This window comes from Dipodomys spectabilis, unplaced genomic scaffold (genome assembly GCF_019054845.1).
Source record: "Dipodomys spectabilis isolate Male_0828 unplaced genomic scaffold, ASM1905484v1 ptg000052l, whole genome shotgun sequence".
In the NCBI taxonomy this organism is placed as follows: Eukaryota; Metazoa; Chordata; class Mammalia; order Rodentia; family Heteromyidae; genus Dipodomys; species Dipodomys spectabilis.
Window position 1 is genome coordinate 5,839,234 of NW_024870729.1, and position 27,874 is coordinate 5,867,107.

A 27,874-nucleotide genomic window follows, 5' to 3' on the forward strand; every position below is an offset into this window, starting at 1 on the left:
GGTGAGCGTTAGGTTTAGGGTGAGTGTTAGGGTGATGATGAGTTTGAGGGTTAGGTTTACGGTAAGGGTTACGGTGAGTGTTAGGGTGAGGGTGAGGGTTAGGTTTAGGATTAGGGTTAGGGTTAGAGTTAGGGTTTGGGTGAGTGTTAGGATTAGGGTTGGCTTAGGGTTAGGGTAGGTTGAGGGTAAGGTTTAGGGTGAGGGTTAGGGTTAGGCTGAGGGTGAGGGTGAGGGTGAGGGTTAGGGTTAGGTTTAGGATTAGGGTGAGGGTTAGGGTGAGCGGTATAGTTAGGATTCGGGTTAGGGTTAGAATTAGGGTGAAGGTGAGGAATAGAGTTAGGATTAGGGTTAGGGTAAGGGTTAAGCTGAGGTTGAGGGTTAGGGTGATAGTTAGGGTTAGGGTGAGGGTTAGGATTAGGGTTAGGGTTAGGGTGAGGGTGAGGGCTAGGATGAGGGTGAGGGTTAGGGTGAGGGTGATTGTGAGGTTTAGGGTGTGGTTTAGGGTTAGTGTTAGGCTCAGGGTTACGGTTAGGGTGAAGGTTCAGGTTAGGGTTATGGTTAGGGTGAGGTTGAGGCTGAGGCTGAGGTTTAATTTGAGGGTCAGGGTGATTGTGAGGGTGAGGGTTAGGGTTCGGGTTAGGGTTAGGTTGAGGTTGAGGGTGAGGGTTAGTGTTTGGATTAGGGTTAGGGTTAGGGTTAGGCTGAGGATGAGCGTGAGGGTGATGGTGAGGGTCAGTGTTAGGGTTAGGTTTAGGGTAGGGTTATTGTGAGGAGTAGGGTGAGGATGAAGGTAAAGGTTAGGTTGAGGGTTAGGGTGAGGGTGAGGGTTAGGGTTAGTTTTAGGGTTAGGTGAGGGTGAGGGTTAGGGTTAGTTTTAGGGTTAGGGTGAGGGTTTGGGTGAGTGTTAGGGTGAAGTTTAGGGTTAGGTTTAGGGTGAGAGTTGGAGTTAATGTTAGGGTTATGTTTAGGGTAAGGGTTAGGGTGAGGGTGAGGGTTAGGGTAAGGGTGAGGTTTAGGGTTAGTGTGAGGGTTAGGGTTAGGATTAGGGTTAGTGTGAGGGCTAGGGTGAGGGTGAGGATTAGGATTAGGCTTAGGGTTAGCTTGAGTGTTAGGGTTAGGGTTAGGTTTAGGTGAAGGGTAGGTTTAGGGTTACGGTGGGGGTTAGGTTTAGTGTGAGGATTATGGTTAGGGGTAGGATTAGGGTGAGGGTAAGGGTTAGGATGACGGTAGGATGAGAGTGAGGTTTAGGGTTAGCATGAGTGTTAGGGTGAGGGTTAGGGCAAGGGTTAAGGTTAGGGATCGGCTGATGGTCAGGATTCGTATTAGTGTTAGGGTGAGGGTTCGGGTGAGGGGTATAGTTCGGGTTAGGGTGAGGGTTAGGATTAGTGTGAGGGTTAGGGTTAGGGTTAGGGTTAGAGTGAGGGTAAGGTTTAGGGTGAGGTTTAGGGTCAGTTTTAGGGTTAGGGTTAGAATTAGGGTTAAGTTGAGGTTTAGGGTTAGGTTTATATTTAGTGTGAGGATGAGGGTTAGGGTAGGGTTAGGGTGAGGGTTAGGGTTAGGTTTAGGCTTAGAATTAGGGTGAGGGTGAGTGTGAGGAATAGTGTTAGGTTTAGGGTTAGTGTTAGGTTTAGTCTGAGGGTGAGGGTGAGTGTTAGGGTTAGGGTTAGGGTGAGTGTTAGGGTTAGGCTTAGTGTTAGGATGAGGGTTAAGGTGAGGGTTAGGTTAGGGTTAGGGTGAGGGTTAGGGTTGGGGTGAGGGTAAGCGTTAGGGTGAGGTTTAGGAAGAGGGTGAGGGTTAGGGTGAGGGTTAGAGTTAGGTTGAGGGTTAGGGTTAGGGTTACGGTGAGGCCTAGCGTGGGTGTGTTAGTTAGGGTGAGGGTGAGGGTGAGAGTGAGCGTTAGTGTGTGGTAAAGTTTTAGGGTTAGGGTCAGGCTAACGGTTAGTGTGATGGTTAGGGTTAGACTTAGGGTGAGGTTGAGGCTCAGGCTGAGGTTTAAGGTGAGGGTGAGGGTGAGTGTGAGGGTGACGGTTAGCGTTCGGGTTAGGATAAGGTTGAGGGTGAGGGTGAGGGTTAGTGTTAGGGTTAGGGTGAGGGTTAGGTTTATTGTGAGGGTTAGGGTGAGGATGAAGGTAAGGGTTAGGTTGAGGGTTAGGGTGAGGGGGAGGGTTAAGGTTAGGGTTAGGGTTAGTGTGAGGGTTAGGGTTAAGTTTAGGGTTATGTTTAGTGTGAGGGTTTGGGTTAATGTTAGGGTTAGGTTTAGGGTACGGGTTAGGGTTAGGGTTAGTGTTAGTGTTAGGGTGAGGGTTACGGTTAGGTTTATGGTGAGGGTTAGGGTTAGGGTGAGGGTGAGGGTGAGGTTTAGGGTTGGGGTTAGGCATAGGGTGAGGGTGAGTGTGAGGCTTAGTGTTATGATTAGGGTTTGGGTTAGGGTTAGGCGTAGGGTGAGGGTGAGGGTGAGGGTTAGGTTTAGGTTTAGGTTTATTTTGAGGGTTATTGTGAGGGGTAGGTTTAGGGTGAGGGTGAGGGTGAGGGTTAGGTTTAGGGTTAGGGTTACTGTGAGGTTAAGGGTAAGGGTGATGGTTAGGATGAGGGTTAGGGTTGGGTATAGGGTTAGGGTGAGGGTGAGTGTTAGGGTGATGATGAGGATTAGGGTTAGGTTTAGGATGAGGTTTGGTGTTAGGGTGAGTGTTAGGGTTAGGGTGTTGGTTAGTGTTAGGTTGAGGGTGAGTTTTAGGGTTAGGGTGAGTGGGAGGGTGAATTTTCGGGATAGGTTTAGGGTTAGGGTGAGGGTGAGTGTTAGGTTTAGGATTAGTTTTAGGGTTAGGGTAAGGCTTAGGATTAGGGTGAGGGTGAGGATTAGGGTTAGCGTGAGGGTTAGGTTTAGGGTTAGGTTGTGGGTTGGGGTTACGGTGATGTTAATGTGAGGGTGAGCGTTAGGGTGAGTGTGAGGGTGTGGGTGAGTGTGAGCATTAGAATGTGTGTGAGGGTTAGGTTTAGGGTGAGTGTTAGGGTGACGGTGAGTTTGAGGGTTAGGTTTATGGTAAAGGTTAGGGTGAGTGTTAGGGTGAGGGTGAGTGTTAGTGTTAGGTTTATGGTTAGTGTTAGGGTTAGGGTTTGGGTGAGAGTTAGGTTTAGGGTTAGGGTAGGCTGAGGGTAAGGTTTTGGGTGAGGGTTAGGGTTAGGCTGAGGGTGAGGCTGAGGGTGAGGGTTAGGGTTAGGTTTAGGGTTAGGGTGAGTGTAAGGGTTAGGGTTAGGTTTAGGATGAAGGTTAGGGTGAGGGACAGGATTAGGGTCAGGGTGAGGGTGAGGGTGAGGGTTAGGGTTAGGGTGATGGTTAGGCTTAGGTTTAGGGTTAGGGTTAGGGTTAGGGTTAGGGTTAGGGTTAGTGTTAGGTTTAGGATGAGGGTTAGTTTGAGGGTTAGGGTTAGGGTTAGTGTGAGGGGTAGTGTTAGCCTGAGGGTTAGGATTCGGGCTAGGGTTACCGTGAGGGTAAGTGTAACGGTGAGGGTTAGAATGAGGGTGAAGGTGAGGGTTAGAGTTAGGGTTAGGGTGAGGGTTAGGGTTAGGGTAGGGTGAGGGTTAGGGTGAGGTTTAAGGTTAGTGTTAGGGTTAAGTTTAGGCTGAGTGTTAGGGTTAGTGTGAGGGAAAAGGTTAGGGTTAGGTTTATGATTAGGGTGAGGGTAAGGGTTAGGGTGAGGGTTAGAGTGAGAGTGAGTGTTAGGGTAAGGTTTAGGTTTAGGATTACGGTCAGGGTGAGGGTGAGGGTTAGGGTTAGTGTGAGATTTAGCCTGAGGGGTAGGGTAAGGGTTAGGGTGAGGGTGAGGGTTTCGGTTACATTAGGGTTAGGTTTAGTGTTAGAGAGAGGATTAGGCTTTGGGTAAGGGTTAGGGTGAGGTTAAGTGTTAGGATTTGTGTGAGGGTTAGGGTTAGGGTGAATCTGAGGGTGAGGGTTTTGTTTAGGGATGGGTTAGGGTTAGGGTTATGGTTAGGTTTAGGGATAGGTTGACGGTTAGAGTGAGGGGTAGGATTAGGGTTAAGGGATAGGATTAGGGTTAGGGTGAGGGTAAGGGTTAAGGTGAGTATTAGGATGATGGTGAGGTTTAGGGTTAGCGTTAGTGTTAGGGTGTCGTTTAGGGTGAGTGTTAGTGTTAGTTTTATTGTGAAGGTGAGGGTGATGGTTAGGGTTAGGGTTAGGGTGAGGGTTAGGTATAGGTTTAGGGTGAGCATGAGGGTTAGGTTTAGGATTAGTGTTAGGGTTAGAGTTAGGCTTAGGGTGAAGATGAGGGGTAGGGTGAGGGTTTGGGTTAGGGTTAGGTTTAGAGTGAGGGTTAAGATGAGGGTTAGGGTTAGTCTCATGGTTAGAGTTTGGGTGAGTGTTAGGGTGAGGGTGAGTGTTAGGCTTAGGGTTAGGTTTAGGGAACGGTGAGAGTAAGGGTTATGTTTAGGTTATGTTGAGAGTTAGGGTGAGGGTTACGGTGAGGTTGAGGGTTAGGATTAGGGTTAGGGTTAGGGTGAGGTTTAGGGTGAGGGTTAGGGTTAGGGTTAGGGTGAGGGTGAGGATTAGGGTGAGGATAAGGGTTAGTGTGAGGGTTAGGTTTAGGATTAGGTTAGGTTGAGGGTAAGGGTTAGGGTGAGGTTATTATGAGGGTGAGGTTTAGGGTGAGGGTTAGAATTAGGGTGAGGTTTAGGGTCAGGGTTTGGGTTAGACTGAGGGGTTGGGTGAGGGTGAGTTTGAGGGTGAGGGTGAGCATGACGGTTAGGGTGTCAGTGAGGGTTAAGGTAGGGTAAGGATGAGGGTTACGACTAGGGTTAGGGTGAGGTCAGGGTGAGGATTAGGGTGACAGTTATGGTTAGGATGAGGGTTAGGGTGAGGGTAGGGTTAGGGTTATGGTTAGGGTGAGGGTAAGGGTTAGGGTGAGGATGAAGGTTAGGGTTAGGTTTAGGGTTAGGGTGAGGGTAATTGTTGAGGTGAGGGTTAGGATGAGGGTGAGGGTTAGGGTAAGGGTTAGGGTGATGTTTAAGGTTAAGGTTAGGGGTTGGGTTAGGGTTAGGTTCAGGGTGAGGGTAAGGGTGAGGGTAAGGGTTAGGTTGAGGGTGAGGATTAGCGTGAGGTTTAGTGTTAGGGTTAGATTTAGGTTTAGTGTGAGGACTAGGGTGAGGGTGAAGATTAGGGTGAGGGTGAGGGTGAGGCTTAGGTTTAGGGTATGGGTGAGGGTTAGGGTTAGGGTGAGGGTTACTGTGAAGGTGAGGGTTAGGATGAGGGTGAGGGATAGGTTTAGTGATAGAGTTACGGTGAGGATTAAGGTTAGGGTAATTGTTAGGATGAGGGTTAGGTTGAGTGGTAAGTTTAGGATTAGGGTGAGGGTTAGGGTTAGTGTGAGGCTTAGGTTAAGGGTTAGATTTAGGGTGAGGGTAAGGGTTAGGGTGAGGGTTGGGATGAGGGTGAGTGTTAGGGTTAGTGTGAGGGTTAGGGTGATGTTTAAGGTTAGGTTATGGTTAGGGTTACAATGAGGGTGAGGGTGAGGGTTAAGGTTAGGGTTAGGGTTAGGGTGAGGGTTAGGTTTAGGGATAGGGTGAGGGTGAGTGCTAGGTTTAGGATTAGTCTTAGGGTTAGGGTTAGTCTTAGGGTGAGGGTGAGTGGTAGGGTGAGGGTTTGGGTTAGGGTTTGGGTTAGGGTGAGGGTGGGGGTTAGAGTGAGAGTTAGGGTTAGTGTTAGGGTTTGGGTGAGTGTTAGGGTGAGGGTGAGGGTTAGGGTTAGGGAAGGGTGAGGGTAAGGGTTAGGCTGAGCGTTAGTTTTAGGCTGAGGGTGAGGTTTAGGTTTAGGTTTAGGATTAATGTTAGTGTTAGGGTTAGGGTTAGGGTTAGCATGAGGGTTAGGGTGTGGGATAGGGTTAGGGTTAGGATGAGGGTGAGGGTGAGGGTGAGGTTTAGGGTTAGGTTGAGGGTTAGGGTTAGGGTTAGGTTGAGGGTGAGGGTGAGGGTTAGGATTAGGATGAGGGTTAGGGTGAGTTGTAGGGTTAGGGTTAATGTGAGGGTTTGATTTAGTGTGAGGGTTAGGGTTAGGGTTAGGGTTAGGATTAGGATAAGGGCTACAGTGAGGGTGATGGTTAGGGTGAGGGTGAGGGTGAGGCTGAGGCTGAGGGTTAGGGTGTCTTTGAGGGTTACGGTAGGGTGAGGGTTCGGTGGACGGTGATGGTTAGGGTGAGGGTGAGGGTTAGGGTTATGGTTATGGTTAGGGTTAGGGTCAGATTGAGGATTAGGGTTACGGTTAGGGTTAGGATGAGGGTAAGGGTGAGGGGTAGGTTTAGGGTTAGGGTGAGGGTGAGGGTGAGGGTGAGGGTGAGGGTTAGGGTGAGGGTGAGGGTTAGGTTTAGGGTTAGGGTTAGGGTGAGGCTAATTTTTAGGGTGAGGGTTAGGATGAGGGTGAGGGTTAGGTTTAGGGTTGTGTTTAAGGTTAAGGTTAGGGTTAGGGTTAAGGTTAGGATGATTGTGAGGGTTAGAGTGAAGGTAAGGGTTAGGTTGAAGGTGGGGATTAGGGTTACGGTTAGGGTTAGTGTGAGGGGTAGGGTTAGGTTAGGGTGAGGGTTAGGATTAGTGTGAGGGTTATGGTTAGGGATAGGGTTAGGGTGAGGTAAGGGTTAGGATGAGGGTAAGGTGAGAATGAGTTTTAGATTTAGCATGAGTGTTAGGGTGAGGGTGAAGTTTACATTTAGGGATATGGTGAGGGTTGGGTGAGGGTGAAGGTTGGGTTGTGGGTGAGGGTTAGGGTAAAGGTGAGGGTTAGGTTGACGGGGAGGGTGAGAGTGAGGGCAAGGGAATTGGTTAGGTTTAACGTGATGGTTAGTGTTCGTATTAGTGTTAGGGTGAGGGTTAGGCTGCGGGGTATAGTTAGGGTTAGGGTGAAGGTTAGGATTAGTGTGAGGGTTAGGGTTAGGGTTAGGGTTAGAGAGCGGGTAAGGATTAGGGTGAGGTTTAGGGTGAGGTTTAGGTTTCGGGTTAGAGTTAGGGTTAGGTTGAGGGTTAGGGTGAGGTTTAGAGTTAGGGTGAGGGTGAGGGTTAGGGTTAGGGTGAGGGTGAGTGTTAGGGTTAGGGTGAGAGTTAGAGTTCGGTTTAGGGTGAGGGTGAGGGTTAGGGTTAGTGTTAGGGTTAGAATTAGAGTGAGGGTGAGGGTGAGAAATAGGGTTAGGATTAGGGTTAGAGTTAGGGTTAGGCTGAGGGTGAGGGTGAGTGTTAGGGTTAGTGTAAGTTTTAGGGTGAGTGTTAGGGTTAGGCTTAGGGTTAGGATGAGGGTTAAGGTGAGGGTTAAGGGTAGGGTTTGGGTGAGGGTTAGGGTTAGTGTGAGGGTAAGGGTTAGGGTGAGGGTTAGGATGAGGCTGAGGTTTAGTGTGAGGGTTGGGATTAGGGTGAGGTTTAGGGTTAATTTTAGCGTTAGGGTGAGGTTGAGGGTTAGGGTTAGGGTTGGGGTTAGGGTTAGGGTGTGGGTGAGGCTTAGTGTTAAGATTCGGGTTTGGGGGAGGGTTAGGCTGAGGGTGAGGTTGAGGGTTAGGTTTAGCGTGAGGGATGGGGTTAGGGTTAGGTTTAGGTTGAGGGTTAGGGTGAAGGGTAGGTTTAGGTTTAAGTTGAGGGTGAGGGTAGGGTGAGGGTGAGGGTTAGGGTGAGGGTGAGGGTAAGGGTTATGGTGAGGGTTAGGGTTAGGTTTAGGGTGCGGGTTGTGGGTAGGGTGATATTTAGTGTGAGAGTGAGTGTTAGGGTGAAGTTGAGGGTGAGGATGAGGGTGAGGGTTAGGGTGTGGGTGAGGGTTAGGGTTAGGGTGAGTGTTACGGTGATGGTGAGTTTTATAGTTAGGTTTAGGGTAAGGGTTAGGGTGAGTGTTAGGGTGATTGTGAGGGTTAGGGTTAGGTTTAGGGTTAGTGTTAGGGTTAGGGTTTGTGTGAGTGTTAGGGTTAGGGTTAGGGTAGGGTGAAGGTAAGGTTTAGGGTGAGGGTTAGGGTTAAGCTGAGTTTGAGGGTGAGTGTGAGGTTTAGGGTTAGGTTTAGGGTTAGGTTTAGGGTTAGGTTTAGGGTTAGGTTTAGGGTTAGGGTGAGGGTTAGGGTGAGGGTATAGTTAGGGTTAGGGTAAGGGTTAGAATTAGGGTGAGTGTGAGGGTTAGGAATATGGTGAGGATTAGTGTTAGGGTTAGGGTTAGGCTGAGGGTCAGGTTGAGTTTTAGGGTTAGGGTTAGGGTTAGGGTGAGGGTTAGGGTTAGGATGAGGGTAAGGGTTAGGGTGAGGGTTAGGATGAGGTTGAGGGTTACGGTGAGGTTTAGGGTAAGGGTGAGTGTAGAGGTTAGAGTTAGGATTAGGGTGAGGTCTAGGGTGAGGGTGAGGGTTAGCATGAGGGTGAGGGTGAGGGTGAGGGTTAGGCTGTGGTTTAGGGTTAGAGTTAGGGTCAGGGGTAGGGTTAGGGTGAGGGTTAGGGTTGGGGTTAGGGTGAGGGTGAGGTTGAGGGTGAGGGTTAGGGTTAGGGTTGGGGTTAGGGATTGGGTTCATATTAGTGTTCGGGTGAGGGTAAGGGTGAGAGGTATAGTTATGGTTAAGGTGAGGGTTAGGATTAGCGTGAGGGTGAGGTTGAGGCTTTGGTTTAGGATTAGGGTTTGGGTTAGGGTTTCGCTGAGGGTGAGTGTGAGGGTTACGGTTAGCGTGAGGGTTAGGGTTAGGGTTAGGTTTAGTTTGAGGTTAAGGGTGAGGGTGAGTGTTAAGTTTAGGATTAGTGTTAGGGTTAGGCTTAGGCTTAGGGTTAGGGTAAGGGTGAGGGTTAGGGTTAGGATGAGGGGTAGGGTTAATGTTAGGGTGCGGGTTAGGGTTAGGGTGATGTTTAGTGTGAGGGTGAGTTTTAGGGTGAGGGTGAGTGTTTGGGTGAGGGTGAGGGTTAGGGTGTGTGTGAGGGTTAGGGTTAGTGTGAGTGTTAGGGTGACGGTGAGTTTGGGTTTTAGGTTTAGGGTAAGAGTTACTGTGAGGGTTAGGGTGAGGGTGAGGGTGAGGGTTAGGTTTAGGCTTAGGGTTAGTGTTAGGGTTAGGGTGAGCGGTAGGGTGAGGGTTAGGGTTAGGGTTAAGGTTAGGGTAAGGTGAGGGTTAAGGTTAGGCTTAAGGTTAGTGTTAGGGTTAGGGTTAGGCTGAGGATTAGGTTTAGGGTTCGGGGGAGGGGGAGGGTTTTCTTTAGGATTAGTGTTAGGGTTAGGGTTAGGCTTAGGGTGAGAGTGAGGGGTAGGGTTAGGGTTTGGGTTAGTTTTAGGGTTAGGGTGAGGGTGAGGTTTAGGGTTAGGGTGAGGGGTAGGGTGAGGTATAGGGTTAGGGTTATGGTTAGGGTAGGGTGAGGATTAGGGTGAGGTTTAAGGTTAGTGTTAGGGTTAGGGTTAGGCTGAGGGTTAGGGTTAGGTTGAGGTTTAGGGTTAGGGTTAGGATTAGGCTTAGATAAGGGTTAGGATGTGGGTTAGAGTGAAGGTGAGGGTTAGAGTTAGTGTGAGGGTTAGGCTGAGGGGTAGGGGTAGGGTTCGGGTGAGGGTGGGGGTTAGGGTTAGGGTGAGGGTTACGTTGAGGGTGAGGGTTAGAGTTAGTGTGAGGGTTAGGCTGAGGGGTAGGGGTAGGTTTAGGGTGAGGGTGAGGGTTAGAGTGAGAGTTAGAGTTAGGGTTAGGGTGAGGCTTAGTGTTAACGTTAGGGTGAGTGTTAGGGGGAGGATGAGGGTAAGGTTTAGGTTGAGGGTTAGGGTGAGGGGGAGGGTTAGGGTTAGGGTTAGGTTTAGGGTGAGGATTAGGGTGAGGGTTAGGGTTAGGCTGAGGGTGATCGTGAGGGTGAGGGTTAGTTTTAGGGTTATGGTGAGGGTTAGGTTTATTGTTGGGGTTAGGTTGAGGATGAGGGTAAGGATTAGGTTGAGGGGTAGGGTGACGGGGAGGTTTAAGGTTAGGGTGAGGGTTAGGGTTAAGTTTAGGGTTAGGTTTAGGTTGAGGGTTAGGGTTAATGTTAGGGTTAGGTTTAGGTTAAGGGTTAGGTTTAGGGTTAATGTGAGGGTTAGGTTTAGGTTTACGGTTAGGTTTAGGGTTAGGATTAGGGTGAGGGTTAGGGTTAGGTTTAGGGTTAGGGGGAGGGGGAGGGTTAGGGTGAGGGTTAGAGTGAGGGTGAGGGTTTGAGTTAGTGTGAGGGTTAGCCTGAGGGTTAGGGTTAGGGTTCGGGTGAGGGTGAGGGTTAGGGTGTGTGTTAGGGTTAAGGTGAGGGTTTGGGTGAGAGTTAGGTTTAAGGTTAGGGTGAGGGTGAGGGTTAGGTGGAGAGTTAGAGTTAGGGTTAGGGTGAGGGTGAGGCTTAGTGTTAGGTTAGGGTGAGGGTTAGGGTGGGGATGAGGGTAAGGTTAAGGTTGAGGTTTAGGGTGAGGGGGAGGTTTAGGGTTAGGTTTATGGTGACATTTAGGGTTAGGCTGAGCGTGAGCGTGAGGGTGAGGGTTAGTGTTAGGGTTATGGTGAGGGTTAGGTTTATTGTGACGGTTAGGGTGAGGATGAGGTTAAGGATTAGGTTGAGGGTTAGGGTGAGGCGGAGCTTTAGGGTTAGGGTGAGGGTTAGGGTGAGGGTTAGGGTTAAGATTAGGGTTAGGTTTAGTTTGAGGGTTAGGGTTAATGTTAGGGTTAGGTTTAGGGTAAGGGTTAGGGTTAGGGTTAATGTTAGGGTTAGGTTTAGGGTTACGGGTAAGGTTAGGGTTAGGGTGAGGGTTAGGGTGAGGGTTACGATTAGGTTTACGGTTAGGGGGAGGGTAAGGGTGAGGGTGAGGGTTAGGTTTAAGCTTAGGGTTAGTGTTAGGGTTAGGGTGAGCGGTAGGGTGAGGGTTAGGGTTAGGGTTAAGGTTAGGGTAAGGTGAGGGTTAAGGTTAGGCTTAAGGTTAGTGTTAGGGTTAGAGTTAGGCTGAGGATTAGGTTTAGGGTTCGGGGGAGGGGGAGGGTTTTCTTTAGGATTAGTGTTAGGGTTAGGGTTAGGCTTAGGGTGAGAGTGAGGGGTAGGGTTAGGGTTTGGGTTAGTTTTAGGGTTAGGGTGAGGGTGAGGTTTAGGGTTAGGGTGAGGGGTAGGGTGAGGGTTAGGTTTAGGGTTAGGGTGAGGGTGAGGGTTAGGCTTAGGGTTAGGTTTACCCTGAGGGTAAGGGTAAGGGTGAGTGTTAGCTTGAGGGTGAGGTTTAGGGATAGGGTTAGGGTGAGGGTGAGTGTCAGGGTGAGGATGAGGGTTAAGGTTAGGGTCAGGGTGAGGGTTAGGTTTAGGGTAAAGTTTAGGGTTAGGTTAAGGGTTATGTTGAGGGGAAGGGTGAGGGTTAGGGTTGGGGTTTTGGTTAGGGTAGGGTGAGGGTGAGGGTTAGTGCTAGGGTTAGGGTGAGTGTGAGGGTAGTTTTAGGGATAGGTTTAGGGTAGGGTGAGGGTGAGTGTTAGGTTTAGGATTAGTGTTAGGGTTAGGCTTAGGGTTAGGGTGAGGGTGACTTTTAGGGTTAGCATGAGTGTTAGATTTAGGTTTCAGGTGCGGGTTAGGGTTAGGGTGATGTTAAGTGTGAGGGTGAGGTTTAGGGTGAGGGTGAGGGTTCAGGTGACGGTGAGCGTTAAAGTGTGGGTGAGGGTTAGGTTTAGGGTGAGTGTTAGGGTGACGATGAGTTTGAGATTTAGGTTTAGGGTAAGGGATAGGGTGAGTATTAGGGTGAGGGTGAGGGTGAGGGTTATGTTTAGGGTTAGGTTTAGGGTTAGGGTGAGGGTGAGGGTTAGAGTGAGGGTTAGAGTTAGGATGAGGTTTATGTTTAGGATTAGGGTCTGGCTGAGTGTGAGGGTTAGGGATAGTGTGAGGGTTAGTTAGGCTGAGGGTTAGGGTTAGGGTTCCAGTGAGGTTGAGGGTTAGGGTGAGGGTTAGGGTTAGACTGAGGGTTAGGGTTAGGGTTAGGTTGAGGGTTAGGTTTAGTTTTTGGGTGAGGGTGAGGGTTAGGATTAGGATTAGTGTTAGGGTTAGGGTTAGGCTTAGGGTGAGTGTGAGGGGTAGGGTGAGGATTTGGGTTAGAGTTAGGGTGAGGGTAAGTGTTAGGGTTTGGGTGAGGGTTAGGGTTAGGGTGAAGCTGAGGGTGAGGGTTTTGTTTACATAAGGGTTAGGGTTACGGTTAGGGTTATGGTTAGGTTTAGAGATAGGTTGAGGGTTAGCGTGAGGGGTAGGGTTAGGGTTAGGGTGAGGCTTAGGGTTAGTGTGAGGGTTAGGTTTAGGGATAGGATTAGGGTTAGGGTGAGGGTAAGGGTTAGGGTGAGGGTTAGGATGAGGGTGAGGTTTAGGGTTAGTGTTAGGGTTAGGGTGTAGGTTAGGGTGAGGGTTAGGGTTATGCTTAGGGTGAGGGTGAGGGTGACGGTTAGGGTTAGGGTGAGCGTGACGGTTAGTTTTAGGGTTAGGGTGAGGGTGAGGTTTAGGTTTAGGATTAGTTTTAGGGTTAGGGTTAGGCTTAGGGTGAGGGTGAGGGGTAGTGTGAGGGTTTGTGTTAGGGTTAGGTTTAGTGTGAGGGTGAAGGTTAGGGTGAGGGTTAGGGTTAATGTTAGGTTTAGGGTTTGGGTGAGTGTTAGGGTGAGGGTGAGTGTTAGGGTTAGAGTTGGGGTTAGGGAAGGGTGAGGGTAAGGGTGAGGGTGAGGGTTGGTGTTGGGCTGAGGGTGAGGGTGAGGGTGAGGTTTAGGGTTAGGATTAGGTTTAGTGTGAGTGTTAGGGTTAGGGTTATGATCGGGATTATGGTGAGAGGTAGGTTTTGGGTTAGGTTGACGGTGAGGGTGAGGGTGAGGTTTAGGGTAAGTGTGAGGGTTAGGTTCAGGGTTAGGTTGAGGGTGAAAGTTAGGGTTAGGTTTAGGATGAGGGTTAGGGTGAGTGGTAGGGTTAGGGATAGTGTGAGAGTTAGGGTTAGTGTGAGGGTTAGGGTTAAGGTTAGGTTTACCCTGAGGGTAAGGGTAAGGGTGAGGGTTAGAATGTGGGTGAGGGTTAGTGTTATTGTGAGGGTTAGGGTTAGGGTGAGGGTTAGGGTGAGGATGAGGTTTAGGTTTTGGGTGAGGGTTAGGGTGAGGGTTAGGGTTAGGGATAGAGTGAGGGTGAGCGTTAGGTTTAGGATTAGTGTTAGGGTTAGGGTTAGGCTGAGTGCTAGGTTGAGGGTGACGTTTAGGTTGAGGGTGAGGTTGAGGGTGAGGGTTAGTGTGTTGGTGAGGGTTAGGGTAGGGTGAGGTTTAGGGGCAAGGTGAGGGTTAAGGTGAGGGTGAGGGTTAGGGTTATGGTTATTGTTAGGGTTAGGGTCATGTTGAGGATTAGGGTTATGGTTAGGGTTAGCATGAGGGTGAGCGTGAAGGGTAGGTTTAGGGTTGGGGTTACGGTTAGGGTGACTGTAAGGTTTAGTGTGAGGGTGAAGGTTATTGTTAGGATTAGTGTTAGGGTGAGGGTTAGGCTCAGGGTGAGTTTTAGGGTTAGGGTGTTTTTTAAGGTTAAGTTTAGGGTTAGGGTTAGGGGTAGGGTTTTGTTTAGGGTTAGGGTGAGGGTGAGGGTGAGGTTTACTCCTAGGTTTAGTGTTAGGGTGAGGTTGAGTGTTAGTTTTAGGATTAGTGTTAGTGTTAGGGTTAGGATTAGGATTAGGGTGAGGGTGAGGGTTAGGGTTAGGGTGAGGTTTAGGGTTAGGTTTAGGGTGCAGGTTAGGGTTAGGGTTAGGTTTAGTGTGAGGGTGAGGGTTAGGGTGAGGGTGAGGGTTCGGGTTGGGGTGAGGGTTAGGGTGTGGGTTAGGGTGAGTGTTAGGGTGATGGGGAGTTTGAGTGTTAGGTTTAGGGTAAGGGTTAGTGTGAGTGTTAAGGTGAGGGTTAGGTTTAGGCTCAGGGTTAGGGTTAGGTTTACCCTGAGGGTAAGGGTAAGGGTGAGGGTTAGGATGTGGGTGAGGGTTAGGGTTATTGTGAGGTTTAGGGTTAGGGTGAGGGTTAGGGTGAGGATGAGGGTTGGGTTGAGGGTTAGGGTTAGGGTGAGGGTTAGGTTGAGGGTTAGGTTTAGGGTTAGGTTGAGGGTGAGGTTTATGGTGAGAGTAAGGTTTAGGATTAGGGTTAGGTTTAGGATTAGGGTTAGGGTGAGGGTTAGGATGAGGGTGAGGGTTAGGATGAGGGTGAGGGTTAGGGTCAAGGTAAAGGTTAGTGTGAGGGTTAGATTTAGCATTAGGGTTAGGTTGAGGGTAAGGGTTAGGGTGAGGGTTAGGATGAGGGTGAGGTTTAGGGTGAGGGTTAGGGTTAGGGTGAGGGTTATGGTTAGGGTTTGGTTTAGGCTGAGGGCTAGGTTGAGGGTGAGGGAGAAGGTGAGGTTTAGGCTGTCGGTGAGGGTTAGGGTAGGGTGAGGGTTAGGATGACAGTGAGGGTTAGGGTCAGGGTAAGGTTTAGGGTTACGGTTAGGGTTAGGATGAGGGTTAGGGTGAGGGCTGGGTTAGGGTTAGGTTGAGGATAAGGGTTAGGGTGAGGGTGAGAGTTAGGGTTAGGTTTAAGGTTGGGGTGAGGGTAATTATTAGGGTGAGGGTTAGGATGAGTGTGAGGGTTAGGGTTAGGGTGAGGGTTAGGTTGATATTTAAGGTTAAGTTTAGGGGTTGGGTTATGGTTAACGTCAGGGTGAGGGTTAGGGTGATGGTAAGGTTTAGGTTGAGGGTGAGGATTAGGATGAGGTTTAGGGTTAGGGTTAGGTTTAGGGTGAGGACTAGGGTGAGAGTGAGGGTTAGGGTGAGGGAGAGGGTGAGGCTTAGCTTTAGGGTATGGGTGAGGTTAGGGTTAGGGTGAGGGTTACCGTGAAGGTGAGCATTAGGATGAGGGTGAGGGTTAGGATTAGTGTTAGGGTTAGGGTGAGGATTAGGGTTAGGGTTATGGTTAGGATGATGGTTAGGTTGAGTGGTAGGGTTAGGGTTAGGGTGAGGGTTAGGGTTAGTGTTAGGGTTAGGTTTAGGGTTAGAGTTAGGGTGAGAGTTAGGGTTAAGGTGAGGGGTAGGATAAGGGTGAGGTTTAGGGTTAGGGTGAGGGTTAGGGTGATGTTTAAGGTTCGGGTTAGGGTTAGGGTGAGGGCGAGGGTGAGGGTGAGGGTTAGGGTTAGGGTTAGAGTTAGGGTGAGCCTTAGGTATAGGGATAGGGTGATGGTGAGCATTAGGTTTAGGATTAGTGTTAGGACTAGGGTTAGGCTTAGGGTGAGTGTGAGGGGTAGCTTGAGGGTTTGAGTTAGGGTTAGGATGAGGGTGAGGGTTAGGGTTAGGGTTAGGGATAGAGTGAGGGTTTGGGTGAGGGTGAGGGTTGTGTTGTGGGTGAGGTTTAGGGTAAAGGTGAGGGTTCGGTTGACAGGGAGGGTTAGAGTGAGGGCGAGGGATAAGGTTAGGGTGAGGGTGATGTTTAGGGTTCGTATTAGTGTTAGGGTGAGGGGTATAGTTCAGGTTAGGGTTACGGTCAGGAATAGTGTGAGTGTTAGGGTTAGGGTGAGGTTTAGGTTGAGGTTTAGGGTTAGGGTTAGAGTTAGGGTTAGGTTTAAGTTTAAGGTGAGGTTTAGAGTTAGGGTGAGGGTTAGGGTTAGGGTTAGGGTTAGAATTAGGGTGAGGGTGATGGTGAGGAATAGGGTTAGCATTAGGGTTAGGGTTAGGGTTAGGCTGAGGTTGAGGGTGAGTGTTAGGGTTATGGTTATGGTTAGGGTTAGTGTTAGGGTTAGGATGAGGTTTAGGATGAGGGTTAAGGCGAGGGGTAGGGTTAGGGTTAGGGTGAGCGTTAGGGTGAGTGTAAGGATGAGGGTTGCGTTGTGGTTGAGGGTTAGGATAAAGTTGAGGGTTAGGTTGATGAGGAGGGTTAGAGTGAGGGCGAGGGTTAAGTGTAGGGTTAGGGTGATGGTTAGGGTTCGTATAAGTGTTAGGGTGAGGTTTAGGGTGAGGGGTATAATTAGGGTTAGGGTGAGGGTTAGGATTATTGTGAGGGTTAGGGTTAGAGTTAGAGTGAGGGTAAGGGTTAGGGTGAGGTTTAGAGTTAGGGTTAGAGTTAGGGTCAGGTTGAGTGTTAGGGTGAGGTTTAGAGTTAGGGTGAGGGTTTGGGTTAGGGATAGGGTTAGGGTGAGGGTTAGGGTTAGGGTGAAAGATAGCGTTAGGGTTAGGCTGAGGGTGTGGGTTAGGATTAGTGTTAGGGTTAGAATTATGTTGAGGGTTAGGGTTAGGAATATTGTTAGGATTAGGCTTAGGGTAAGGGTTAGGCTGAGGGTGAGGGTGAGTGTTAGGGTTAGGGTTAGGGTTAGGGTGAGCGTTAGGGTTAGGCTGAGGGTGAGGGTGAGTGTTAGGGTTAGGGTTAGGGTTAGGGTGAGGGTTAGGGTTAGGCTTAGGGTTAAGATGAGGGTTAAGGTGAGAGGTAGGGTTAGGGTTAGGGTGAGGGTGAGGGTTAGGGTGGGGTTAAGTGTTAGGGTGAGGGGTAGGATGAGATTGAGGGTTAGGGTGAGGGTTAGAGTTAGGGTGAGGGTTAGGGTTAGGGTGAAGGCCAGGGTCAGGGTGAGGGTTAGGGTTATAGTTAGGTTTAGGTTGAGTGTTAGGGTGAGCTTTAGAGTTAGCCTGAGTGTGTGGGTTAGGGTTGGGGTTTGTGTGAGTTTGAGGCTGAGACTGAGGTTTAAGGTGAGGGTGAGGGTGAATGTGAGGGTGAGGATTAGAGTTCGGGTTAGGGTTACCTCGAGGATGAGGGTGAGGGTTAGTGTTTGGACTATTATTAGGGTTAGGGTTAGGCTGAGGGTGAGCGTGAGGGTGAGGGTGAGGGTTAGTGTTAGGATTAGGGTGAGGGTTAGGTTTATTGTGAGGGTTAGGGTGAGGATGATTGTAATGGTTAGGTTGAGGGTTAGGGTGAGGGGTAGGGTTAAGTTTAGGTTTAGGTTTAGGGTGAGGGTTAGGATTAATGTTAAGGTTAGGTTTAGGTTAAGGGTTAGGGTTAGGGTTTGGGTTAGGGTGAGGTTGAGAGTTACGTTTAGGGTTAGGGTGAGGGTGCGGGTGAGCGTTAGGGTTGGGGTTAGGGTTAGGGTCAGGGTGAGGGTGAGGGTGAGGTTTAGGGTTAGGATTAGCCTTTGGGTTAGGTTTAGGATGAGGGTGAGGGTGAAGGTTAGCGTGAGGGTTAGGGTTAGGTTTAGGTTTAGGTTGAGGGTTAGGGTGAGGGGTAGGTTTAGGGTTAGGATGAGGGTGAGGGTGAGGTTGAGAATTAGGGTTAGGGTGAGGGTTAGAGTTAGGTTTAGGTTTAGGTTGAGGGTTAGAGTGAGGCGTAGTGTTAGGGTTAGTGTGAGCCTTAGTGTTAGTGTGAGTGTTAGAATTAGGGTTAGGGTTCGCTTTACCGTTAGGGTAAGGGTAAGGATGAGGGTTAGGATGAGGTTGAGTTTCATTGATAGGTTTAGGGTGAGGGTGAGTGTTAGGGTGATGATGAGGGTTAGGGTTAGGGTTAGGGTGAGGATTAGGGTTAGGGTGAGGGTTAGGGGTAGGTTTAGGGTTAGGGTGAGGGTGAGGATTAGGGTTAGGTCAAGTGATAATTTGAGGGGTAGGGTGAGGATTAGGTTTAGGGTTAGGTTAAGGGTGAGGGTTAGATTTAGGGTTAGGTTTAGGGTGAGGGTGAGGGTTAGGGTTAGGGTTTTGTTTAGTTTTCGGGTGAAGGTGAGGGTTAGGGTGAGGGTTAGGGTTAGGGTGAGGGTTAAGTTTTGGGTTAGGTTTAGGGTGAGGGTGAGGGTGAGGGTGAGGGTTAGGGTAAGGATTAGGGTTAGTGTTAGGGTTTGGGTTTGGGTGAGTGTTAGGGTTAGGGTTAGGGTTAGGTTTATGGTAGGGTGAGGATAAGGTTTAGGTTGAGCGTTAGGTTAAGGTTGAGGGTGAGTGTGAGGTTGAGGGATAGGGTTAGGTTTAGGGTTAGGGTGAGGGTAAGGGTGAGGGGTATAGTTAGGGTAAGGGTTAGGGTTAGAATTAGAGTGAGTGTGAGGGTGAGGAATAGGGTTCGGTTTAGGGTTAGGGTTAGGGTTAGGCTGAGTGTCAGGGTGAGTGTTAGGGTTAATGTTAGGGTTAGGGAGAGTGTTAGGGTTAGGCTTAGGGTTAGGATGAGGGGTAAGTTGAGGGGTAAGGTTAGGGTTAGGGTTAGGGTGAGGGTTAGGATTAGGGTGAGGGTAAGGGTTAGGGTGAGGGTGAGGGATAGAGTGAGGATTAGGGTTAGGGTGAGGGTTAGGGTTAGAGTTAGGATTAGAGTGAGGGCTAGGGTGAGGGTGAGGGTTAGGGTGTGGGTTAGGGTTAGGGTTAGGTTTAGGGTTAGGGTTAGGGTTAGGATGAGGGTTAGGGTTAGAGTGAGGTTGAGGCTGAGGCTGAGATTTAAGGTGAGGGTGAGGGTGAGTGTGAGGGTGAGGGTTAGGGTAAGGATTAGGGTTAGGGTGAGGTCTAGGGTTAGGGTGAGGGTTAGAATTAGGGTTAGGTTTAGGGTTAATGTGAGGTTTATGTTTTGGGTAAGGGTTAGGCTTAGGGTTAGTGTTAGGGTGAGGGTTACACTTAGGTTTAGGGTGAGGTTTAGAGTTAGGGTGAGGTTGAGGCTGAGGCTGAGGTTTAAGGTTAGAGTGAGGGTGAGTGTGAGGGTGAGGGTTAGGGTTCGGGTTAGGGTTAGCTTGGGGGTGAGGGTGAGGGTTAGTGTTTGGATTAGTTTTAGGGTTATGGTTAGCCTGAGGGTGACCGTGAGGGTGAGGATGAGGGTTAGGTTTATTGTGAGGTTTAGGGTGAGGATGTGTTTAAGGGTTAGATTGAGTGTTAGGGTGAGGGGAGGGTTAGGGTTAGGGTTAGGGTGAGGGTTAGGGTAAGGTTTAGGGTTAAGTTCAGGTTTAGGTTTAGGGTGAGGGTTAGGGTTAATGTGAGGTTTATGTTTTGGGTAAGGGTTAGGCTTAGGGTTAGTGTTAGGGTGAGGGTTACACTTAGGTTTAGGGTGAGGTTTAGAGTTAGGGTGAGGGTTAGGGTTAGTTTTAGGGTAAGGGTGAAGGTGAGGGTGAGGCTTAGGTTTGGGGTTAGGGTTAGGGTGAGGGTGAGGGTGAGGGTTAGGCTTAGGATTAGGATTAGGGTTTGGGTTAGGTTTAGGCTGAGAGTGAGGGTGAGGGTTAGCGTGAGTGTTAGGGTTAGGGTTAGGTTTAGGTTGAGGGGTATGGTGAGGGGTAAGATTACGGTTAGGGTGAGGGTGAGAATTAGGGTTAGGTTAAGGTTTAGGTTGAGGAGTAGGGTGAGGGTTAGGTTTAGGGTTTTTTTTAGGGTTAGGGTGAATGTGAGCATTAGGGTTAGTGTTCGGGTGAGGATTAGGGTTAGTGTTAGGGTTATGGTTAGGGTTAGGTTTAGTGTGAGGATGAGGGTGAGGGTGAGGGTTTGGGTTAGGGTGAGGGTTAGGGTTAGGGTTAGGTTTAGAGTGAGGGTGAGGGTTATGGTTAAGATTAGGGTTAGGTTTAGGATGAGGGTTAGGGTGAGGGGTAGGGTTATGGTTAGGGTGAGGGTTAGGGTTAGTGTGAGGGTTAGGATTAGGGTTAAATGAGGGAAAGGTTTAGTGTGAGGTTTAGGGTGAGGGTTCGGGTTCGGGTTCGGGTTAGGGTGGAGGTTAGGGTTTGGTTTAGGGTTAGGATGAGGGTTAGGGTGAGGGTTAGGGTTACGATTATGGTTAGGGTGAGGGTGAGGGTGAAGGTAAGGATAAGGATGAGAGTTAGGGTGAGAGTGAGTGTTAGGTTTAGGGTTAGGGTTAGGGTGAGTGTTAGGGTTAGGCTTAGGGTTAGGATGAGGGTTAAGGTGAGGGGTAGGTTTAGGGTGAGGGCAAGGATGAGGGTGAGGGTTAGGGTTGGAGTTAGGGTTAGGTTGAGGGTTAGGGTGAGCTTTAGAGTTAGGGTGAGGGTGAAGGTTAAGGTTGGGATTAGGTTGAGGTTGAGGCTGAGGCTGAGGTTTAAGGTGAGCGTGAGGGTGAGTTTGAGGGTGAGGATTAGGGTTCAGGTTAGGGTTAGCTTGAGGGTGAGGGTGAGGGTTAGTGTTTGGATTATTGTTAGGGTTAGTGTTAGGCTGAGGGTGAGCGTGAGGGTGAGGGTGAGGGTTAGTGTTAGGATTAGGGTGAGGGTTAGGTTTGTTGTGAGGGTTAGGGTGAGGATGAGGGTAATGGTTAGGTTGAGGGTTAGGGTGAGGGGGAGTGTTAGGGTTAGGGTGAGGGTTAGGGTGAGGGCTAGGGTGAGATTTAGGGTTAAGATTAGGTTTAGGTTTAGGGTGAGGGTTAGGGTTAATGTTAGGGTTAGGTTTAGGGTAAGGGTTAGGGTTAGTGTGAGGGTTAGGGTGAGGGTGAGGGTTAGGTTTAGGGTTAGGGTTTGGTTTATGGTTAAGATGAGGGTTAGGGTGAGGGTTAGGGTTAGAATGAGGGTTAGGGTGAGGGTGAGGGAGAAGGTAAGGGTAAGGATGAGGGTTAAGGTGAGGGTGAGTGTTAGGTTTACGGTTAGATTTAGGGTGAGGGTGAGATTTAGGTTTAGGGTGCGGGTTAGGGTTAGGGTGATGTTTAGTGTGAGAGTGAGGGTTAGGGTGAGGGTTAGGGTGTTGTTGAGGGTTAGGGTTAGGTTGAATGTTAGAGTGACGGTGAGTTTGAGGGTTAATTTTATGGTAAGGGTTAGGGTGAGTGTTAGGGTGAAGGTGAGGGTTAGGGTTAGGTTTAGGGTAAGTGTTAGGATTAGGGTTTGGGTGAGTATTAGGGTTAGGGTTAGAGTTAGGGTTAGGGTAGGGTGAGGGTAAAGTTTAGGTGAGGGTTATAGTTAGGCTGAGGCTGAGGGTGACGGTGAGAGTTAGGGTTAGGCTTAGGGTTAGGGTGAGGGTTACAGTGAGGGGTATATTTAGGGTTAGGGCTACGGTTAGAATTAGTGTGAGTGTGAGGGTGTGAGGGTTAGGGTTATGGTTAGGGTTAGGCTGAGGGTCAGGGTGAGTGTTAGGTTTAGGCTTAGGGGTAGGATGAGGGTTAAGGTGAGGGGTAGGGTTAGGGCGAGGGTTAGGGTTAGTGTGAAGTTAAGGGTTAGGATGAGGGTAAGGTTTAGGGTGAGGGTTAGGATGAGGCTAAGGGTTAGTTTGAGGGTTAGGTTTAGGGTGAGGGTTAGGGTTAGAGTTAGGATTAGGGTGAGGGCTAGGGTGAGGAGGAAGGTTAGGGTGAGGGTTAGGGTTAGGGTGAGGGTGAGCATGAGGGTGAGGGTTAGGGCATGGGTAAGGGTAGGGTTAGGGCCAGGGTTACGGTTAGGGTGAGTTTTAGGGTTAAGGTTAGGGTTAGGTTGAAGGTGAGGCTGAGGCTGAGGTTTAAGGTGAGGTTGAGGGTGAGTGTGAGGGTTAGTGTTTGGATTAGGGTTAGGTTTAGGGTTCGGCTGAGGGTAAGGGTGAGGGTGAGGGTGATGGTTAGTGTTAGGGTTAGGGTGAGGTAAAGGTTTATTGTGAGGGTTAGGGTGTAGATGAGGGTAAGGTTTATGTTTAGGGTTACGGTGAGGGGGATGGTTAGGGTTAGGGTTAGTGTGAGGGTTAGGGTGAGGGTTAGGTTTAAGTTAAGGGTTAGGTTTAGGGTGAGAGTTAGGGTTAATGTTACGGTTATGTTTAGGGTAAGGGTTAGGGTGAGGGAGAGGGTTAGGGTTAGGGTGAGGTTTAGGGTTAGGTTGAGGGTTAAGGTGAGGATTAGGGTTAGAGTGAGGGCTAGGTTGAGGGTGAGGGTTAGGATTAGGGTTAAGGTTAGGGTGAGGTTTAGGGTTAGGGTTAGGTTTAGGGTTAGTGTGAGTGGTAGGGTTAGGGTAAGGGTGAGGGTTAGGTTTAGTGTGAGTGTTATGGTTAGGGATAGTGTTAGAGTGAGGGTAAGGGTTAGGATGAGGATAGGGTGAGAGTGAGGTTTAGGGTTAGCATGAGTGTTAGGGTGAGGGTCAGGGTGAGGATTAGAGTTAGGTTGAGGATGAGGTTGAGGGTGAGGGTTAGGGTTAGGGTTAGTATTAGGGATAGGGTGAGGGTTTGGGTGAGGGTGAGGGCTGGGTTGTGGGTGAGGGTTAGGATAAAAGTGAGGGGTTGGTTGACAGGGAGGGTTAGAGTGAGGGCGAGGGTTAAGGTTAGTGTTAGGGTGATGGTTAGGGTTCGTATTAGTGTTAGGGTGATGGTTAGGGTGAGGGGTATAGTTATTGTTATGGTGAGGGTAAGGATTAGTGTCAGGGTTAGGGTTAGGGTTAGGGATAGATTGTGGGTAAGGGTTAGGGTGAGGTTTAGGGTTAGGGTTAGAGTTAGGGTTAGGTTGAGGGTTAGGGTGAGGTTTAGAGTTAGGGTGAGGGTGAGGGTTAGGGTTGGGGTATGGGTGAGGCTTAGGGTGAGGCTTAGGGTTAGGGTGAGGGTTAGGGTGAGGGGTATATTTAGAGTTAGGGTTACGGTTAGAATTAGGGTGAGTGTGAGGGTGTGAAATAGGGTTAGGTTATGGTTATGGTTAGGTTTAGGCTGAGGGTCAGGGTGAGTGTTAGGGTTAGGGTTAGGGTGAGAGGGTTAGGTTTAGGGTTAGTATGAGGGTTAAGGTGAGGGGTAGGGGTAGGGTTAGGGCGAGGGTTAGGGTTAGTGTGAAGTTAAGGGTTAGGATGAGGGTAAGGTTTAGGGTGAGGGTTAGTTTGAGGGTTAGGTTCAGGGTGAGGGTTAGGGTTAGAGTTAATATTAGGGTGAGGGCTAGGGTGAGGGGGAGGGTTAGGGGGAGGGTTAGGGTTAGGGTTAGGGTGAGCGTGAGGGTGAGGTTTAGGGTGTGGGTAAGGGTAGGGTTAGGGTCAGGGTTACGTTTAGGGTGAGTGTTAGGGTTAGGGTTAGGCTTAGGGTTAGTTTGAGGGTGAGGCTGAGGCTGAGGTTTAAGCTGAGGGTGAGGGTGAGTGTGAGGGTTAATGTTTGGATTAGGGTTAGGTTTAGGGTTAGGGTGAGGGTAAGGGTTAGGATGAGGATAGGGTCAGAGTGAGTTTAGGGTTAGCATGAGGGTTAGGGTGAGCATTAGGGTTAGGTTGAGGGTGAGGTTGAGGGTGAGGGTTAAGGTTAGGGTTAGTATTAGGGATAGGGTGAGGGTTTGGGTGAGGGTGAGGACTGGGTTGTGGGTGAGGGTTAGGGTAAAGGTGAGGGGTTGGATGACAGGGAGGGTTAGAGTGAGGGCGAGGGTTAAGGTTAGGTTTAGGGTGAAGGTTAGGGTTCATATTAGTGTTAGGGTGATGGTTAGGATGAGGGGTATAGTTAGGGATAGAGTGCGGTTAAGGGTTAGGGTGAGGTTTAGGGTGAGGTTTATTGTTAGGGTTAGGGTTAGGGTTAGGTTGAGTGTTAGCGTGAGTTTTAGAGTTAGGGTGAGGGTGAGGGTTAGGGTTGGGGTATGGGTGAGGTTTAGGGTTAGGCTTAGGGTTAGGGTGAGGGTTAGGGTTAGGGTGAGAGTTAGAGTTAGGGTTAGGGAGAAGGTGAGGACTAGGGTTAGGGTTAGGGTTAGAATTAGGGTGAGGGTGAGGGTGAGGTATAGGGTTAGGGTTAGGGTGAGTCTGAGGTTGAGGGTGAGTGTTAGGGTTAGGGTTAGGGTGTGTGGTAGGTTTAGGCTTAGGGTTAGGATAAGGGTTAAGGTGAGGGGTAGGGTTAGGGTTATGGTGAGGGTTAGTATTAAGGTGAGAGTTAGGTTTAGGGTGAGGGTTAGGTTTAGGGTGGGGTTAGGGTGACAGTGAGGGTTAGCGTGAGGTTGAGGCTTAGGGTAAGGGTGAGGGTTTGCGTTAGGGTTAGGTTTAGGGTTAGGGTGAGGGGGAGGATTACGGTTATCATGAGGGTTAGGGTGAAGTTTAGGGTTAGTATGAGGGTTAGGGTTAGGGTGAGGGTGAGGTTAATTGTTAGGCTGAGTGTTAGCTTGAAGATGAGGGTTAGAATTAGGGTTAAGTTTAAGGTGAGGTCTAGGGTGAGGGTTGGGTTAGGGTTCGGGTTAGGGTTAGGATGAGGGTTAGGGTTAGGGTTCGTTTGAGGGTTAGGGTTAGGGTTATGGATAGTGTTAGGGTGAGGGTGAGTGTGAGGGTTAGGTTAACGGTTAGGGTTAGGATTAGGGTGAGAGTGAGGGTTAGTGTTAGGATTAGGGTTAGTGTTTGGGTTAGGCTGAGGGTGAGGGTGATGGTGAGGGTTAGGGTAAGGGTTAGATTTAAGGTTAGGGTGAAGATTAGGGTTAGGTTTAGGGTGAGGATTAGAGTTTGGGTGAAGTTTAGGGTGAGGGTTAGCGTTAGGGTGAAGTTTAGTTTTAGAATGATGGTGAGGGTTAGAGTTAGGGTGATGTTTAGCGTAAGGGTGAGGGTTAAGGTGAAGGTGAGGGTTAAGGTTAGGGTTAGGGTGAGGGTGAGGTTGAGGGTGAGGGTTAGGGTTAGGGTTAGGGATAGGATGAGGTTTAGGGTTAGGGTGAGGGTTAGGATTAGTGTGAGGGTTAGGATTAAGGTTAGGGTTAGGGTGAGTGTAAGGGTTGGGTTTAGAGTTAGGGTGAGGTGGAGGGTTAAGTTGAGGGTTAGGGTGAGGTTTAGAATTAGGGTGAGGGTGAGGGTTAGGGTTAGGTTTAGGGTGAGGGTTACGGTTAGGGTGAGAGTTAGATTTAGGGTTAGGGTGAGGGTGAGGTTTAGGTCTAGTTTTGGGGTTAGGATTAGTGTGAGGGTGAGGTTGAGGAATAGGATTAGGATTAGGGTTAGGGTTATTGTGAGGTTTAGAGTGATGTTTAGAGTTAGGGTGAGGGTGAGGGTTAGGGTGTTAGGTTTAGGGATAGGTGAGGGTTAGGTTGAGGGTGAGTGTAAGGATGAGGATGAGGTTTAAGGTTAGTGTGAGGGTTAGGGTGAGGGTTAGGGTAAGGGTTAGCGTAAGGATTAGGGTGAGTTTGAGGGTGAGGAATAGGGTTAGGCTGAGAAGTAGGTTTAGGGTGAGGGTTAGGTTGAGGCTTAGGTTAGGAGTAGGGTGAGGGTAAAGGTTAGGGTGAGCGTGAGGGTTAGGGTTAGGGTTAGGCTCAGCATGAGGGTAAAGGTTAGGGTGAGGGTTAGGATGAGGGAGAGGTTTAGGGTTAGGGTGAGGGTTAGTGTGATGTTTAACGTGAGGGTTAGGGTTAGGATTAGGGTTAGGGTTAGTGTTAGGGTGAGGGTTACCGTGAGGGTGAGGGTTAGGGTGAGGGTGAGGGTTATGGTTAGGGGTAGGGTTACAGTGAGTACTAGGGTTAAGTTTAGGGTTAGGATGAGGGTTAGGTTGAGTGGTAGGGTTAGGGTTAGAGTGAGGGTTAGGGTTAGTGTGAGAGTTAGGTTTAGGGTTACATTTAGTGTGAGGGTAAGGGTTAGGGTGAGTGTAAGGATGAGGATGAGGTTTAAGCTTAGGGTGAGATTTAGGGTGAGGGTTAGGTTTAGGGTTAGGGTTAGTTTTAGGGTGAGAGTTAGGGTTAGGGTGAGGGTTAGGTTTAGGGTTAGTTTTAGGGATAGGGTTAGGTTGAGGGTGAGGGTGAAGTTTAGGGTTAAGATTAGGTTTAGGGATAGGGGCAGGGTGAGGGTGAGGGTGTATGAACATGTGGGTTAGGGCTAGGGTTAGGGTGAGTGTGAGGGCTATATTGAGGGTGAGAGTTAGGGTGAGGGTGAGGGTTTGGGTTAGGTAAGGGTTAGCATTATGCTTAGGGTGAGGTTTAGGTTGAGTTTGAGTGTTAGAGGGAGGGTTAGGATTAGGGTGAGGGTTAGGGTTAGTGTGATGTTTTGGGTGAGGGTGAAGGTTAGCATGAGGGTGAGGTTTCGGGTTCGGATTCGGGTTAGGGTTAGGGTTAGGGTGAGTGTGATGGTGAGGTTTAGGGTTGTGTGAGGGTTAGAGTTAGGGTGAAGGTTAGGGTTGTGTAAGGGTTATAGTTAGGGTGAGGGTGAGGGTTAGGATAAGGGTTAGGATTAGGGTTAGGGTTAGGGTTAGACTGAGAGTGAGGTTGAGACTTTGGGTTATGGTTAGGGTTAGGGTGAGGGTGAGGGATAGGTTTAGGGTTAGGATGCGGCATAGGGTGAGGATAAGGTTTAGGGTGAGAGTGAGGGTGAGTGTTAGGTTTAGGGTTAGGGTGATGGTTAGGGTGAGGGTTAGGGTTAAGGTTTGGGTTAGGGAGAGGGTTAGGATGAGGTTAAGGTTTAGGGTGGGTGTTGGGGTGAGGGTGAGGGTTAGGGTTAAGGTTAGGTTTAGGGTTAGGTTGAGGGTGAGAGCTACGGTGAGGGTGAGTATTTGGGTTAGGTTTGGAATGGTTGAGGATTAGGGTAAGCGTTTAAGTTAGGGTGACGGTTAGGGTGAGGTGTAGGGTTAGGACTAGGTTGAGGGGGAGGGTTTGAGTGAGTGTTAGGGTTAGGATTAGGATTAGGCTTAGCGTTAGGCTGAGGGTGAGGGTGAGTGTGAGGGTTAGGGTTAGGGTTAGGGTTATTGTTAGGGTTAGGGTGAAGGTGAGGATGAGGGGTAGGGAGAGGTTTAGGATTAGGGTTAGGTTTAGGGTGAGGGTGAGAGTGAGGGTTAGGATTAGGGTTAGGGTTAGACTGAGGGTGAGGGTGAGGGTTAGAGTTAGGGTTAGGGTGAGGGTGAGGGTTATGGTTAGTATGAAGATTAGCGTTAGGTTTAGGGTTAGGATGAATGTAATGGTTAGAGTGAGGGTTCGTGTGAGGGGGAGGGTTAGGGTTAGGGTTAGACTTAGGATGAGGGTAAGGGTTAGGGTGATGTTTAGGGTTAGGGTTAGGATTATGATGAGGCTGAGGGTGAGGGTTAGGGTTAGGGTGAGGGTGAGGGTTAGGTTTAGGGTTTGGGTTAGGCTTAGGTTTAGGATTATGGTGAGGGTGAGTGTGAGAGTTAGGGTTAGTGTTAGGGTTATAGTGAGGGTGAGGGTGAGGGTTAGGTTAGGATTAGGGTAAGGGTTAGGGTGAGGGTTAGGGTTAGGGTGAGGATTAGGTTTAGGGTGAGGGCTAGTGTTAGGATGAGGTTTAGGGTAAGGTTTAGGGTTATGGTGAGGGTGAGTTTGAGAGTTAGGGTTACTGTTAGGGTGAAGGTGAGGGTTAGGGTGTGGTTGAGGGTTAGGGATATGGTGAGGGTTAAGGCAATGGTGAGGGTTACGGTGAGGCTGAGGGTTAGGGTTAGGGTTAGGGTTACATTGAGGGTTAGGTTGAGGTGTAGGTTTAGGGTTTGGTTTAGGGTGAGGGTGAGGGTGTGGATGAGGGGTAAGGTGAGAGTTAGGGTGAGTGTGAGGGTGAGGGTTAGGGTTAGGGTTAGGGTGAGGTTGAGGATGAGGTTGAGGACTAGTGTTAGGATTAGGGTTAGGGTTAGCATTAGGCTGAGGGTGATCTTTAGGGTGAGGGTGAGCGTTAAGGTTAGGGTTAGGGTGATGGTTAGGGTTACTGTGAGGGTTACGGTGAGTGTGAGGGTAAAGCTTAGGTTGAGTGTTAGGGTGAGGGTGAGGTTTAGGGTTAAGGTTACGGTTAGGTTTAAGATTATTGTTAGGTTTAGGGTGAGGGTTAGGGTTAATGTTAGGGTTAGGGTTAGGGTAAGGGTTAGGTTGAGGTTGAGTTTTAGGGTGAGGTTTGGGGTTAGGGTGAGGGTTAGGGTTTGGATTAATTTTAGGGTGAGGGCTAGGGTGAGGGTGAGCGTTGGGATTAGGCTTAGGGTTAGGGTGAGGGTTATGGTTATGGTTAGGGTGAGGGGTAGGGTTAGATTTAGGGTGAGGGTTAGGTTTAGTGTGACTGTTAGGGTTACGGATAGGGTTAGTGTGAGGGTAAAGGTTAGGGTGAGGGTTAGGGTGAGAGTGAGGGTTAGGGTTAGTGTGAGTATTAGGGTGAGTGTTAGGATCAGCGTTAGGATTAGGGTTAGGTTTAGGGTTAGGGTGAGGCTTAG